At 53.9% G+C, this 15,561-nt stretch overlaps 1 protein-coding gene across 1 annotated transcript in view; it reads right to left on the bottom strand.

Moving 5' to 3' along the window:
* Positions 1–945, bottom strand: part of CHD6 (chromodomain helicase DNA binding protein 6) — a 95,513-nt gene extending 94,568 nt beyond the window's left edge. Inside the window, 1 exon segment of the mRNA XM_030963178.1 lies at positions 750–945. The gene's annotated coding sequence lies outside the window, so the exon portion shown is untranslated.
* Positions 946–15,561: the final 14,616 nt, after the last annotated feature.

Below are 15,561 nucleotides of genomic sequence, written 5' to 3' on the forward strand. Positions count from 1 at the left end.
ACATGGCTGCGATGTCACAACCGATCCGCGTCTGCTCCGCGCGCAGCGGGACGGAACCGCGCTGACAGGGACGAGTCCGTGGCCCGGCGCGGCGGGAGCGGCCCATCCACCGCATCCCCCCCCGCGCCCTGGCTCGGCGGGACCAGGCAGCGGGCAGCCCGCACCCCGGGGCCTCCAGCGCGCAAAGGGACCCGCTTCCCCCCGACCGCCAAGTTTAAAGACTTAATTATTGATATTCCTGAGCACCGCAGCCGAGATGCCAAAGGGGAACTGCGCCCTGCGGGCGGGCTCCGATACCCCGCACCCGTTGGGGGGGAGGGGGGGGCGCTTCCCCCTCCCTGGCCGGGAGGAGCCTCGGCTCAGCACCGTGGGGAGCCCGCCCCGCCTCCGCCCCCGGCCCCGCACTCCCCGGGACCCGCCGCCGCTGCCGGGGGCGCCCGGCCCGCGCTGCCGGCCCAGAGCCGGCGAGGCCCGGTCGGGGGCGAACGGCAAGGCCGGCGAGACAGGCCGCGGCCCCCCCCGCGCTGCCGCAGCCCGGGGGCGGGGGAGGGCGGCGCGGCGGGACCCGGGGCACCGCCGCCCCTCCCCGCGGCCGGAGCCATGACAGGGCCGGCGGCCGCTCCGGCCCCCGCCCGCTCCGCGGCCCGCGCCACCGCCGCCGCGTTCATTCATAGCGCCGCCCTGGCGCAGCCCCACCGCTGCGCCGGCCCCGCCAGGCGGGCGAACCCAAAGTTCGGGGCAGAACTTACCCAAAATGGCTCCGCAGCCGCCCCAACACAAACAGCTTTTATTTGGTGAAGTTTAGCCCAGCACCCAGCAAGGACACCCTAACCTCGCTCGGGCCCGCCCCCGCAGCGCGCCCATTGGCTGCCCAGAGCCGCGCGCCGCCGCCCATTGGCCTGTCGGCCCGTCAGCCGCGCGGCGCTCGCGCCAAGCTTGGCTGCAGCGCGCCCGCCGCTCGCTCCATTGTGCTCCTGTTTGCACCGATGAGAGCGCGGCGCTGATTGGCCGCGCCACCGCCCCCACGCGCCACCGCCCCGCCCGCGTGCTCCACGTCCGCCGAGCGTTGCCCGGATGTTAACGGGACCCGAGCCCCGCCCCGGGACCCGCCCGTGCCCCACCGCGACCCGCCCGTGCCGCCCCGCCCGGCCCTGCTGTGCCGCTGCGTCTGCCCCGTCCCTGCAACGCGCTCCCTGCAGGCGCTGCCGCCCACGCCCGCCGAAATCCTCGAGGTGCGAAGGCGCCCACGGGCGGCCCCGCATGGAAGAATAGCGCGGGAGCGGCCTCGGAGGCCGCAGGCCCGGAGGGAGGGAATGCCGCTCCCCAGAGAGGGGCTCCAGGAGATGGGCTGGGAGAAGGCTCGGGGCTTGGGCTGGGTGACTCACCTCTCCAGGGAGAAACTTGGCATGGAGCAAGTGGCAAGGTTCGGGTCCAGCACCAGTTAATGGTGAGCCCAGCCCGCCGAGGTGGGTTTTCCATTGGAATTCCTCACAACCACACTTCCTTGGGATGCCTGTTCCTGGTCACACAGTGTTGAGGGCTTTGCGCAGTAGCCACAGTCCCTCCTTCACCTCAGCACCCTGCAGCTGGACCAGCAGCACTCTCCTTTTGGTGACCCGCAGTGCCGTGCCTGCTGTTCTGTCTGGTAAGGTGGGAAAGCTGGGGAAGAGGAGCAGGGCTAGCTCCATCCTCCCTGCTGATGCAGAGGTGCTGTGGCACCAAAAGAAGCACTGCTGAAGATAATTAGCTGTGCTGAGACTCAGCCTGATGAACAGAGTACTGGGGAGTCCTCATGCAGCCATACTGCTTGCCAGGCCCCTTGGGAAGCTGGCATAGCCCTGTGCTGAAGCCCTGGACTGTTCATCCCCAGCTGGCGCTGATGTCTGGTGCTGTCTAGCTAGCATGTTCCTTTATGCTTCCCGGCTTTGCCCAGATGTTCTCCCCAGAGCTGTAGCGCTCTTCCACTGGTCGTGCAGATCCACTGGGTAACACCACTGAGCAGTGCTGGTGTCCTCTGCATGCACCTGTCACTGCACACTTGCACATTAAACACAGCCAAGGGACATGGCTCCATCACAAATCTACACCCACCCCATTCCTGGACTCCTCCAAGTCCCCCACACAGACCAGTATACTGTGCTCTTCCTGGTGAAGCAGGTCTTCCTTCTCCATAGCATTCCCCTTTATCGTTTCTTGCTTGCTTCAACGCACATCTCCACCCTCCATCCTTTTTCCTCCCTCAATCTGGCTCCTTGCCCATGGATGGCACTGGTGGACACTCCTGAGATCTCACATGTTCAAATTCTTTCTGCTTATAGAGGGCCAGCACATGCGAAATATTCCTCTCCAGTGCCTTCCCCTTTCCCTAGACTTGCCTGCTCCTTCTCTAACCACCAGCCTTGCCTATCCGCGATGTGTTCATCCTGCACCAGGCAACCTTTGGCAAATCAACATCATCCTGTGCTGTATCTTTGCTCTATCTCCAGAGCAGCACTTCAGCCTCAGAGTGAAGAATGCATGTTAACGTGGAATTAATTAGTACTTTATGACCAGGGAACCAAAACACCTTATTCACTGATCAACCATTTTTTGCTCAGTTGCTCTCAAAAGGAGTGGCTTGTTGCTGTACAAGTAAAATGGGCTGGCCGGAGGTCAGGGACCAATAAAGCAAGGCACAAACAAATTTCCTTGCGAGATTCACATGATAAATATAATTTGGAAAGACATTGTTACAGAATTGCAAAAGTTTTGATGGAATGGGACCACAGGAGGTTATGCAAGGGGTTCCAGAGGTCCCTTCCCAGCACCACATTTATGATCAGCACAAGATGAGATCAGCCATGGCTCTGCCTACCTGAGCCACAGCACCTTCCATGGCCAGACATCCCCCCACTCATCCAGTGGCCTCTGTCAAGGCTACACCATCTCAATATACCACTTTAACCTTTCAGGACTGCGTTGTTACTGCTCCTTAATGTGTCACCAGGCACTGCCAAGAAGGTTTTGAGTCCATCATCTTTGAAATTGCTTTATCAGTACTTGCAGGCTGCTGTTGGCTCAGGTCCTGCTACCTCTTCACCAGGAAAAAGCAGCCCAGCTCCTCCAGCTGTATTCAAGGGCCCCCTTGGTTGTACATCGCTGATGTCTCTCTTGGCTTCTCAATTTTGTGGGTTCCAATACCGGACCAAAAAAAAAAAGAGAATGCATGATTTTATAACAGAAACTCATCTGCCCATTCAGTCTTAATCCAGGCCATGTCTGTTTATTATTTACAGAGTGGGATTGCTGTGTTTTAGACAAGGTGATTTAGAGAACTCTTCCAGAGTCAATAATTCATTGTGCTTGCAGCCCCCACACAGGACTAAGGAATGTGCCGAATCTGTGGCCTTTCCACCTAATCCCCTCACCAGGCCAGCATGAGCTTTGTTTTTGAGTGACTTCAGCATCCTTTGATGCCAGCACTAGACCCTCCCTCAGCCTCTCTGGAAAACAAGATTAAATCCTGAGTTTCACTGTTTCCAAATCCCCCTGGGCTCAGGTTGTAGCCCCTGTGAGTGCAGCTGAGCAGAGCTGGGGTCAGGCATTGCCTGGAACACAGCATTGCTGCCAGCACCCATCATTGTAGACAGTTTTTGGGATAACTCTCTTCTGATTTGAAGAAATAATAATAATAGTAGTTGTGATAATAATAATAATAATAATAATAATAATAATAATAATAATAATAATAATAATAATAATAATAATAATAATAATAATCTGACATTTTATCATTTACAAATAGGGACTGTGGCAGTCTTCCATGAGAAAACTCCTCTGGGCTCAGGATACTTCCATACCTCACTGCCCAGATGGAACCTGCCTCCTTCCAGGGAGCTCAGCCAGTCCTGCACCAGCATGCATCCTTACCTGCATGCTTACCTGCAATGTGCTGTGTGGACGCTACTGCCCACTACATGCACAAAGCATCCACTGTGGCCCTGATTTACAGGTGTCCCCCACCCTGAAAGAGAAACTCATTACTGTTATGTACTTCTCTTGAAACCAGTGTTACCTGGAATCAGGAAAAGCAAAATGCAAACAAAGGTGGTTACTCCCAGCATCAGCCATCCCCAGGTGGGTGGTTGTGACCTGTATCACGTTCTCTGTGTCACTGGTGCAGAGACTCTGCTCTTGCAGCCCCTGCGTGCAGCTCTGTGAGGAGCAGCAAGAGATAAGCTGCCACCAGGGGCGGGGGACCTCAAATGTCACATGCCACTCACAAGTGTCACTGATTTTTTCAAGCTCAGATTTTGCAGTAGAAGGTGCGTTCTCCCCCCAGGAGTGCTGGGCTGAGAGGCAGCACAGCTCCATGCCTGCAGACAGTGCCAAAGGCGCTGCACGTCCTGGCCATGAGCTCCAGAGACTTCCAATCCCTGCTTGAGATGCAGTAGCAGTGTGGATTGCCCAGGCAAACCTTGGGGCTGCAGCATTTTGGCCAGGCAGGTGCATGTGCCCAGCTGGCACACGCAGGTCTGGGCAACCCTCAGGCATCCACAAGCACAGTGCTGGGTGTGCCATCACAGGGACAGGCCCTGGCAGCTGCAGGGACAGCTTTGGCAGCAGAAAGGACAGAGTTCCTCAAGGCTGAAGAAATGCCAACTGTTTCCAGGCTAGTCTCATTCCCTTACAGAGAGGGATGCTCCAGAGATGCCTGCATCTCTGCCAGGGCAGACTGGGTTTCTACAAGGGCAGACAGAATGGGTGGTGTCCCCTCTGACTGATCTCCCACCCTGTGACACAAACCCAGGGAGATAAAGGTTTCTCTGTGGTGGCAGCAGCTCTCACTTGGGATCAGGGCAGGTTTTGGAAGCTGGCTGAAGAGACAATTAAAGAAGCAGCTAACTGCTGTTAGCCATAGGCACCTTGTGGTAGAGGGATGCAGGGTTTTTCCAGCTCGGTAAATTAGTCTCAGCTCGTGATGTAGCAGCCCCTGGCTTGTTGGGGCCTTCCATATGTTTGCACATTTCAGAGCATCCTTCACCTACCCAGTTCTGCGGAGGCTGGTGAGTATCCAATGGTTACCTGTGGTCTCCTACAAACCAGTAGCTTTGTTGGAGCTCTGGAGCTTTTACATAAAGAATAGTCTTGCCAGGCTCTGCCATTTGTCCCAGCATAAGGATCCCTCAGCCCCTTTCTACTGGGCATCTTCCCATGCCAATGAATGGCCACACAGCACCAGGTCCAGGCTGGAAGGGAATCTTGGCTCTCATTGCCACCAAGGTGCTCTGTCTGACATCCATCCTGGTTTTCCAATGCAGGTCAGAAGTAGCTAAGGACCAGGAGCTCCAGTTCTCCCATCCATCTTTGATGATCCATTTTTAAAGCAAGGCAGAAGGGTATATTTGTCCAGAAGCTGTCCAGAAGCTGTCCTGCAGACTTTACAGTGGACACACAAGATAGTTTCTGAATGGACCATAAATGAGATATGTTAAGATGTACACCAGCACGCAGTACTGATTTTACTGTATGCTTCTTCTCCAGATGCAGATTTCAATAGAGATTGCTTATGCTGATAAAAACATGGGCAAAACCACTGGAGTTATTGTGCTGGAGTCATCAGCATGAACAGACCATGTCCTGGCCATAGCACAATGTCACAGCCAGCCCTAGCATGCTGCACCTGGCAGTCAGGTCAGCTCAAGCATCCTTGAGCATACACAGCACAGGCACAATCAGAAAGTTCCAATCTGTCACTTCAGACTGGAGTTTGTGTGTGACAGGGCTGTTGGGCTGCTCAGCCTCTGCTCATCTGCTACCTCTGTGTGGGACAGGGGGTTTGTGCACATAGCCCAGTACAGGAGTCCTGTGTCTGGGAACCAGACATAGTGCAGAACCATTTCAGGGTCTGGAGATGCTCGTGGTCTCTGGCCTGGGGTTCAAAGGGAGGGATGAGGAGTAATTACCAGTCGTCACATAAAATCATGTCCTTTAGAGCAAAACCTAATGTATCTGGCTCTCTGCTCAAACAAACCCCGTTAAGGTGATTCAAGAATATAACAAAAGTCATTTGATTTGGGAAAGATTTGCTCTGGTTGAAGTGAAGGTCAATTCCTTTGGAAAATGCTTTGGCTAAACCCACCCCTGCCTGCATCAACCATCTCACACCCTTGAAGGGGATATTTTCTAAAGCTGGGCATCCATGGGCCATGGCCCATGGCCCAGTGCCAGACACAGGGTGAACGACTTGTGACCCAGCACTCAGCAAGGCTTGGCCATGGCTCTGCAGACAGGCTTCACAAAGATTTACCAGCCCTTGTTGCTCATGCTGCTGCATCTCAAGAGCAGATACCCCCTGCTGCTTGTGCTGGTGGCCCTCCCTGTGCACAAGTCCCTTGGCTGTTGTCATAGGTACACTTCAGCAGTGGAGGATGCAGGGCCATTTCAGAGATGGGAGCCAGGAAGTGGAGATGGAGGCTGTAGTCACACCAGCAGTGAAAGCATCAGTTATATTTGCAAAGGGCTTTTGGGAGGATTTGCTTGGGAGCACTTGATAGTAGTCAGTGACCCCCAAGCTGCCTGGTCAAGGGGGACATGTAGTCGCAGCCGCCAGGTCCGGCTGGGTGCCAGCTCAGCCCCTGCCACACTGCAAAGCAGGTAAGAAGCAGAGCTCAACAGCCAAATGCCTGTGGTGATGCAAACTAGAGAATGGAGCTGCCCTTGCAGCCCTTTTCCATCAACTTCGGCCATGATTCCAGCCAGATCCAGCACAGCAGGAAGGAGAGGGAGTTCCTCTCATGTTGCAGCACTTCTTCCCTTCTCTGCTGTTGGAGCACACCTATGCTCCAGTGAAACACAGAGCCTGCAGGCAGCTGGAGGGGAGGGATCAGATTTTAAAGCTGCTGTGAAGCCCATGAGCAGCCATGAGTAATTAACCATGTCATCAAGACAGAATTCAACATGTTCCAGACTGGTGTGGAATTAGGGAAGAGTGAGGTCCAGTGTGAGATCTGAAGAGCACTCCAAATCCAGGTGAGATGCTTGGACACATTTGGGGCAGCACAGGACTCCCCAGATCCAGAGTTGTCATGGCCTGATCCTTGTGAAAACTTTGTGTGTCAGGTGCCCTTCAGTGGAACCAACGGCAAGGAACTGCTCCATGGGCAGCTGAAAGGGTGACCAAACTGTGCAGAGGGTTGGAGGTGCTCCTGCCCAGATGCCTCTTGGCCCTGATTTTACTTGTTGCCTGTGGTGTTCCCCTGCCTGTGTTCCCTCTGCCCAGCTGTGGCAGAAGCAGTCAACCTCCAGCCTAAGCAGGAGACCCCAGTGTTCCCTTGGCCTTGGTCTAAGGAGTTGGCAAGGTAGGCTGCAGCTGGAAACTCCTCATTCAAGGACAGAGGTTTCTGTGGATGTGGTTATTTGAGGAAATTCCCTTGTCCTCAAGAGCTTCTATCAGATAAATTATCTGATGATTGTTGTAAATTTTCCTGTGGGATTATTTTGGATTATTAAGTGGTCTCCTGGGCTTTGCTGCTGCAGATAATTGATGTCAGGGAAGGTGGGGTGCTGTGCACCCCTGTGCACAGGGCTGTCACTCACCCTGTCCCTACGTGAGCTCTGTGCTTTGTCAGTGCTGTCAACCTGGGCTCTGTCAACCCCTGCGTCCTGCTCACAGCATGGGTGTAAGATTGTGATGGCTCACACAGAGAGGACTTGTGAGTCTCCTTCCCCACAGGGCTGTCCCCAGAACACAGTATCACAGCCCACCTTATCCTGCAGGCAAGTATGGAGCAAAAATTACACATAAAACTTTAAATCTATGAAGAATTTATACCTAATCTTTTACTGCTGCTCTTCTGCAGCTGCAGTCCTGGACTGAGGAAGAGGGCTGGGCAGGCAGCTGTGGTGTTCTACATCCTCCTGCCCTGTGCTGTACCAGCCCTGTGGACCCCACGTGGAGCTACCAAGGTCAGCTGTGGTGGCAAAAACTATCATCTTCATCTGGTCTGACCTAATCCCAGGGGCACCTTGTGCACAGCAGCTTTACCTGGGTAGAGGAAGATCCACCACCAGCAGTTTCCCAGTGGCATCCCCTGGACTTAACTTTTTGTTTGAGTTTTGTGGCCATTATTATTTTGGAGCTGCCAGCTTGGAGGTGCTTCTGAGCACTCCTCCAATTAGTGGGAGTGAAGGGTGCTTAACATGCTGCTTTTCATTAGCCAGGTCCCTGAGCATCCATCACCATCATCCATCTGCATGAGCTCTGCTCATCCAGTGTGTGCAACTAAAGCAGAGCCATCAGCCATCACTGCCCCTGGACTGAGACAACAGAAATTATTTCACAAATTCAAATTACACAGCCCTTGTCTCTATAAACACTGATTCTCACCTGGCACATTTTCCTCTTACTGTCCCCAATGGATTTTGTTTCCAGACAGGTTTCTTCACCAGGCTCCTCTTTCCCCAGGTTCCCATTGAGCACCCAGTATGGCAGGGGGTTTGCTGCCCACATGAGCTTCATCTGCTTTGTTTTACCCCAACATTTCATTCCTATGACCTCTATCTGTCAGTTCCTGAGGGAAGCTGGTTTGATATTCCCAGCACCAACCTCTGTGGCTCTGTGGGATGGTGACAATGGTGCTCCCATGGCCCATACAGACTAATTTAACCATTTAGGTCTCTTGTCCAGTTCTACCTTTGCTTCTTCGCAGGCCATAAAGACAGCCAGGTCCCTGCTATAAGCGTTTCCCATATGCTTGTGCCCAGAAATGGTTAAATCCTGGAAACAAGGGAGCCTTTGGGACCAGCTAATGCTAATACCAGGTAATACCATGCTGTTGTGGACCCGGCTCTCTCAGAAACCTCAGCAATGGAGTCTCCAGCCCCTCCTTCTTATGACTGGGAAGATTATTCCCACTGCCTATCTTGATTTTCCCTGTCATAATCTAAGCCTGATTCTATTTGTCTTATCTGGCATGGGCAGATTCCTTGTTGCAGGAATAATTTACATTCCAGCAGACTGCTGCTGCAGCCCCCTTCACTCCCTCCTACCAATTAAACAATCCCACATTTGCTATGTTTTCTTGTAGTCATGTTTTCCAGGTCTCTGACATCCTTATCTGGATCCTCTCCAACCAGCCCAAAGGGCAATGTCCACACATAGCTGTCTTCTGCAGCCACTGCTTCCAGCTGTTGTGGAGAAGAGCAGAGCTGCCTCCAGCAGCCCCGCAGCCCTTTCACAGTTACACATCCCAGTATTGTGCTTGCCCCTTTTTTTTGCTGTTAGCCCCCTGCTCTGCAGTAATTAATTAGCATGTCAGACCCTCCCCCACAAACTGCTTCTTGCAAGTGGGTAATTTCTTTGTTCATGCGATGTGCTGGCTGTGCTGGGATGCTGCTGGTATGGGGCTGTGCTCCATGATGTCCTGCTCCCCAAGCCTGTTTATCTAATTTCTCAGTGAGGTGGTGTGTAGGGAGAGTTTGGGGTTAGGAATCTGCCTTCCAACATAATCTCCACACTTCCTATCTTCCTACTGTGCCTGCAGTTGTGTATCTCATGATCTCACTTGCTGACAGCCACAGCCTGGAGCCTGAGCTGGGACCTGCACTCATTTCACACCAGGGTTAGGTTGGTTATGATCTGCTGCTTGCTACTGAGATGTTTTTATGGACCTGTGTCAAAGTCTTTTGAACATCAAGCATACACACTGTGTTTTGTGTTTTCTGTCAGAGGAGAGAACCAGACCAGGTTTGCCACAATTTCCTCTGAGAAGCTGGAGTTGGCAATTGCTCCCCAGTGTGCCAGCCTGCAGGGTTCCAGGCTGCTTTGCTGCTTATCCTTGTATTTCCCAGAGGTCCAAAGCAGCACTGAGCACTCAGGTTTCTCCTCTTTTTGAAAAGTCACACACCTGCTGTCCCAGCTCCCCAATTTGCCCTGCTCCCAGCTTTCCTGCTGCCTGCTGTGCCTCTATCGACATAGGGCTGCCAGACCTGGCCTGCCTGCGCTGCTCTGTCTCTCCAGGCTCCCCAGCCCTGTTCCTGGCAGGATTGTTGCCTCTCAGTGGTGCTGACTGCATACCCTGGCTGGTTCAGGCTGAAGCACTGAGACTGTGAATGCTCTTGGCATTACAGAATCCATCATTCCTCTTTCCGCCCCAGAGCATCAGCCCTGGCTTTGCCTGTCCCCTTCTTCTCCATGTGCTCTCACTGCCTTGCCTGCTGAATCCTTTCTCTATTCCTTTTGGCCTTCTTGATCTTGCAGTCTGAGTAGATGCATTTACTCTCAAAGCTGCCTGCCTGCTTCCCGGTTGCTCTGGAGTTTGGAAAGAGCACGGGATGTTCCCCATCCTGCCATGGCCTTTGGTGTGGCTGTTGCTGTGGTGTCCCACAGCTTCTCTTCAGCTGGGTTGGTGAGCTGTGAACAGCACACATGGCCAGTATCAGGGGGGGTGGGGGGGTGGAGATGCCTGAGGTGCAGAGAGGGGCAGGGCAGCACCAGCAGGATCAGGGAAATTCCTTTAAGGACAAGGTTTTCCCCGTGAGGGTGGCTAGACCTTGGCCCTGGGCTCACAGCTCTGGGCTGTCCATATGTGGAGCTATTTGAACCATACCTGAACAAGTCCCGAGCATCCTTCTCCCATACCCCAGAGGTTCCTATTCCCAGTCCCAAGCTCTAGCCCTTTCCCCTCAGCAAGGCAAGGAGTTCTTTCGTGTCTGGGTGGCATTCATCCCACTGTTTTTCCCCCACAGTCCATGTCCACGCCCTAAGGTTACAAGCAAAGCTATAGCCTTTCTCTTCTACTGGCCTTTTCTCAAAGAAAAAAAATCAGTTTTAAAGCCTTGGGAGTGTTTTCTGGACAATCTGTCCCTGCTGTCCTGGTATCACACCAGCTGCTTGGGTAGGGACATTCTCCATCATCCTGATGTCCCGGGTTTTGAGTGAGCCTGGCAATTGCTCATGGAAAGCCCCTCAGCGTGGCAGGATGGCATCCAGGTTCCCGCTGGATTGCAAGCCACATGTATCCAGTCTTCCTATACAAAACAATACATTTCCCCTTAATCTGCTGCCTGTCTTTCCAGAGCAAGCTTCATCCTTCTATATTAATATTCCAGTCATAAGCTTGAGCCCACCAAGCCTTTGTTATGCCAATTAAATAATAATCATGATTGCACATTTAGACTTCCAGCTCCTTTTGTTTATCCCTCTGCAGGGCCCCGATGGGGTGGGCATGCAGTAGGCTGACCCTTGTTCTCCTCTGTGCCCAAGGGCTGTGCTGGGCATGTCACATCCCTCACAGGTGGCTTCTGCAGGCTGCAGGTGTGCAGCTTCACACTTATCCATGTGCTAGGGGAGCCAGTGGTGCTGGGGCTGGCCAGGCTGGCACCCCTTCCCCTTCCACCCAGGTGCCAGGAAGTGAGTGAGGATGGCCAGGGAGGAAACAGGGCGTGGGGGAGCAGTGAGTACCCAAGCTGGGCTCTGAACAGCATCCATCTCCATGCAGCAGCCCCAGAGCTGCTGGAGGCAGCTTTGGGCAGGGGTGCCACTGGCTGGGAATGGTCTGCACTGTAGGCATCAAGGCAAGGAGCTGGTGGGAGGGACTGGACTCCCAGGCCCCTCTGTGCCGGCTGCAGAGTCCATGATGGTGCAAGAAAGGGGTCCATGTGTCCATGTGGATGTGAATTCAGCAGCAGAGCACCGGGGGCAGGAAAAGCCATGTTTGAGTTATTCCAGCTACAAGGCTCTGCTTGGACATTGTCAGTATCTGGTGTAAATCCAAGTTCTAGGCATATTTCACAAGGGTGTGAACCCTCTCCTGGAGCTTTGTGCTTTGTCATCAACACTGGATGGAAAAACTAGCCCGCTCAGCGCTGCCTGGAGCAGCCTCAACCAGCAGGATGCTCCTTGCCCGCACCACTCCAGTGCATGCCATGGATTTAAGGCACAACCTTGCTCAGAGGTGCCAAGTCCTTCTTTCCTGGAGGCAAACCAACTCACAGCAGAGCCCAGGGAAATCAATAGTGCTAAGGAAAATTAGCTCATTAAACAGCCATCAGCTCAATGTGAGGATCCTCCTGTCTTCCCGCTGCATCCATGCAGCTGTTGCCTGGATCTGGCCAGAGCCAAGCCCAGCTGCCAGGCTGGCAGCAGGAAGAGATGTGCTTGCTGGGCTCTCAGTGTTCCCAGCTCTCATGTGGGCACTGGACTTCCCTGGCCTGGCAGGGGTGAGTGGGGCAGGTTTTGGGAGCCGTTCATCTGGAGCAGCCAGGGCAAGGGTCAGGGCCAGGCACCCAGCACAAGATTTGCCACTGGCTCTGCCAGACCCCCAGGCAAAAGCAGCATCTTCCCACCACAGGGGCCCCTGGCTGCCAATGCCCCCTCTTTGACCTTGAGGAGAAGCACAAAGCTTTTGGGACACACTGGCCCTCCAGGAGAAGAACACAGTTTCCCTGAGCATCACCCCAGCCAGGCTGTTTCCACAGCTTTCCAGGGAGTTCTTTTTTTGCCAGGGGATGTGAGCTAGTAGGGGTGGGAGGAGGGAGCTGGGAGGAGTGGGTGGCTTGGCCACAGAGGACCAGGAGCACCCAGGGCTGCAGGAGCAGAGGCAGAACAAGGTTCTTTGCTCTGCAGTGAGGGGATAAGGGACAAGGGGCAGACACTGGGACAAGCAAAACTCAGGCTGGTGCTGGCAGATTCCAGTGTCCCGTGAGTCATCCTGCCATGCTCCGAGCAAGGGTCTCCACTGAAGATGAACAGAGAAGGAAACAAAGGAATTTTTTAAGGTCTGTGCTGGAGCTGAATACTGTGGGATAGGGAAGTTTCCTTTTTGAAAGCAAAACTCAGTTTTATTTTCCTTGACACAACAAAGTAATTTCCTACCTTTGGATATATTACAGCAATACCTGGGGAACTAAAAAAAATCCATTCCTTACAATTTTCTTACAAACCCTGTTGAACCAGCATAATTATTTGATGGGAATTAATGTTGCTGACTATTTCCAGTCCCCTATGTGGGCAGAGGGGTGGGTCCCACAACAGACAGTCCCCTGGAACAGCACCCCAAGGTTTCCTGGCACTGTGAGCCCTGGCCGGTGTGATGTGGCCCTGGAGCGTCAGCTGTGTGTCACTGATGGGGAAACTGAGTCAGGCAGCATCCAGGTGTCACTAAATTTTGTATCCACCATGTCAAGGGCTGCTGCTGCTGTTCCTGAAACACTGACAATAAAACAGCCCAAAGCCAAGAACCACCAGGGTGTCAGTTCATTACTGAGCCCAGTGCTGGCATGGAGGAAGGGTCCGCTCCTCCTGATTTGTCCCTTGCTGTGCCAGGGGGAGGACAAGATTTATTTAGGCCCAAAGCAGGTAAGTTGTGGGGGAGGAAGAAAAAAGAGAGACAGAAGCCAATAAGAAAAACTTCAGGCACATATTTTTGGGGCAAAAATGTGGGTTTCCTGCAGGACCGGTCAGGCAGGTGGGAAGGAATAGGGGCATGAGGAGCAGCCATTTCCAGCAAGTTTCAGCAAGAACAAACTTCAGTGAAATGGGAGGGAGGGTCTTGAAGTGTGAGTGTGCTTTGGGAAGCCTCCAGTACCCTTTCAGGCTGAGAGACCCTGAAGGATGACCCCAGCCTCAGCCCAGGGTTGTAGCATGTGCAGGAGAACACCATGCAGCACTGTGAGGGAGGTCACTCTTGGCATTGTCCCCAGCTGTCACCCTTCCCCACCACTTGCCAAAGGTGCCCTCATCTTCCCTGTCGCCCTAATCCCAGGTGACCCTGGCTCCTGTGGCTGTGCAGGAGAGAGTGGCATGCTCTGAATTGATGTTAGCTTTTCAGCTGCTGCTGCCCTGCCCCCAGACACTGGTGGCTTTTACAGCCACTCCCTGGCTGGGGCTCTCATGGCCGTGGAAGTCGGTGCACTGGGGCACCTCAGCAAGCAAAGAGCAGCCCCTTGGCACATCCACAGTGCCGAGGGCAGCCTGGCATCAGCCATCCCCCCAACAGCCCCACTGTCCCCTCCCCATCCCCACCCTGCTGGCTCTGCTCTTGACCCCCTTTCATGGCAGTCAGCCATCAGCCATAAATGTTGCTTTGTGTCCCAATGGCCAACAACTGCTATGGGGAGGGAATTAATACTTAATTAGACAAAATTACAAAGAAATTTATTTTCAGAGTGATAGCACATCTGGCCTGATGTGAATTCCTCCTGACTGGGGTATTATTCTCCCAGGAAAAGGGAGCTGCTTCAGTGCTGGGTTTATGCTGGCACCAGGACACAGCTCAGCAGAGTTTTGCTGCAACAAATTTCTGCAGAATGAAGACAGGTCTGTGGGTTGCAAACAGCCATTCTGGGTGGTCCCCATGTCCCCTGTGTCCCCAGCCTTGCAAGAAACCTGCATAAGATGGATATGCATGATGGCCCTGGACCAAATAAATAAACTCATCCCCAGGGTAACCCAGCCTGGAATTATTTTGGAATTATCAGGAACAGCAGCACCAGTCACACTTATGGTGGATGTGAGATTTAAGGCAGAAGAACTCTGGTATTTTTAAGGGAAAACAGCTCCGGGCAGAATATGCTGACCTCCCAGAAAACCAACCGTGTTCTGGGCTTCTTTCCCAGCAGCATAGGCAGCAGGTCGGGGTGGGGGGCGATTCTTCCTCTCTGCCCCACTCAGGGGAGACCCCACCTGCAGAGCTGCCTCCAGCTTTGGCGTCCCCAACACAGGGAGCACACGGGGCTGCTGGAGTGAGTCCTGTTGGAAGTTAGGATTTTTCCTTTCTCTAAGGAAATTTTCTCCTATATGTTGCCTAAGAGATGATAATAACCAGTACTAAAGAGAGACTAAAGAAGTGGCCAAGATGGGGGAAGGGGTGCAGCTGGCTGCAGCCACTTAGCCGGGGGCTTTTCTCTTGGGAAGGGCAGAGATACTGCGACATTTTTGGCTGGGGGGTGAGGGGCTGGGCTTAGCTCCTCACTCTCTCTCGTTCTTGGGATCCAAAGGGAACAGTTGGGTAGCTGCTACCACAGGGAGAATTCACTGCCACCACGGAGTCCAGCCCGGAACTGCTTCTTCTGTACCGTGGGTGAACCTCTGCTTGTAGAGCAGCTGGTGAACTGGGACCTTATTAACTCCAATCTGACTGGAAAGGACTCTCACCATCTACTCTGATGCCACAGGGGAAAAACCTGGGCTACAAACCCTTCCCCCTTCCTGGAAGGAGCGTCTCCCCGGCTGTGTGTGGCAGCTGCTTGCAGAAACTCGGTTGCCACTGCCCAGCCCTGCTGCTTTTTGCCGCTGCCTCCTGCCGCTGCCTCGGGCTTTTTCACCACAGTCTAACCCCGTGTCTGCCTGACTCCCGCAGCTCCTGCTAAGGCTGCAGAATTTTCTCTTACATTTTATTTGTCTCCCCAGGTGTGCCAACCTCTGCCGTTCCAGCTGCTTCCGAGGTTCCTGCTGCAGTCCATTTCCCCAGACAGAGGTGCAGCGGGCCCGGCCGTCCCTGAGGGTTCCAAAGGCAGCCCCTTCTCCATCCCTTCCGCCAGCCCGCCCGCCATTGCCGTGCGCAGAGAGGCGGCCGAGCT

Source organism: Camarhynchus parvulus, chromosome 20 (genome assembly GCF_901933205.1).
Source record: "Camarhynchus parvulus chromosome 20, STF_HiC, whole genome shotgun sequence".
NCBI lineage: Eukaryota > Metazoa > Chordata > Aves > Passeriformes > Thraupidae > Camarhynchus > Camarhynchus parvulus.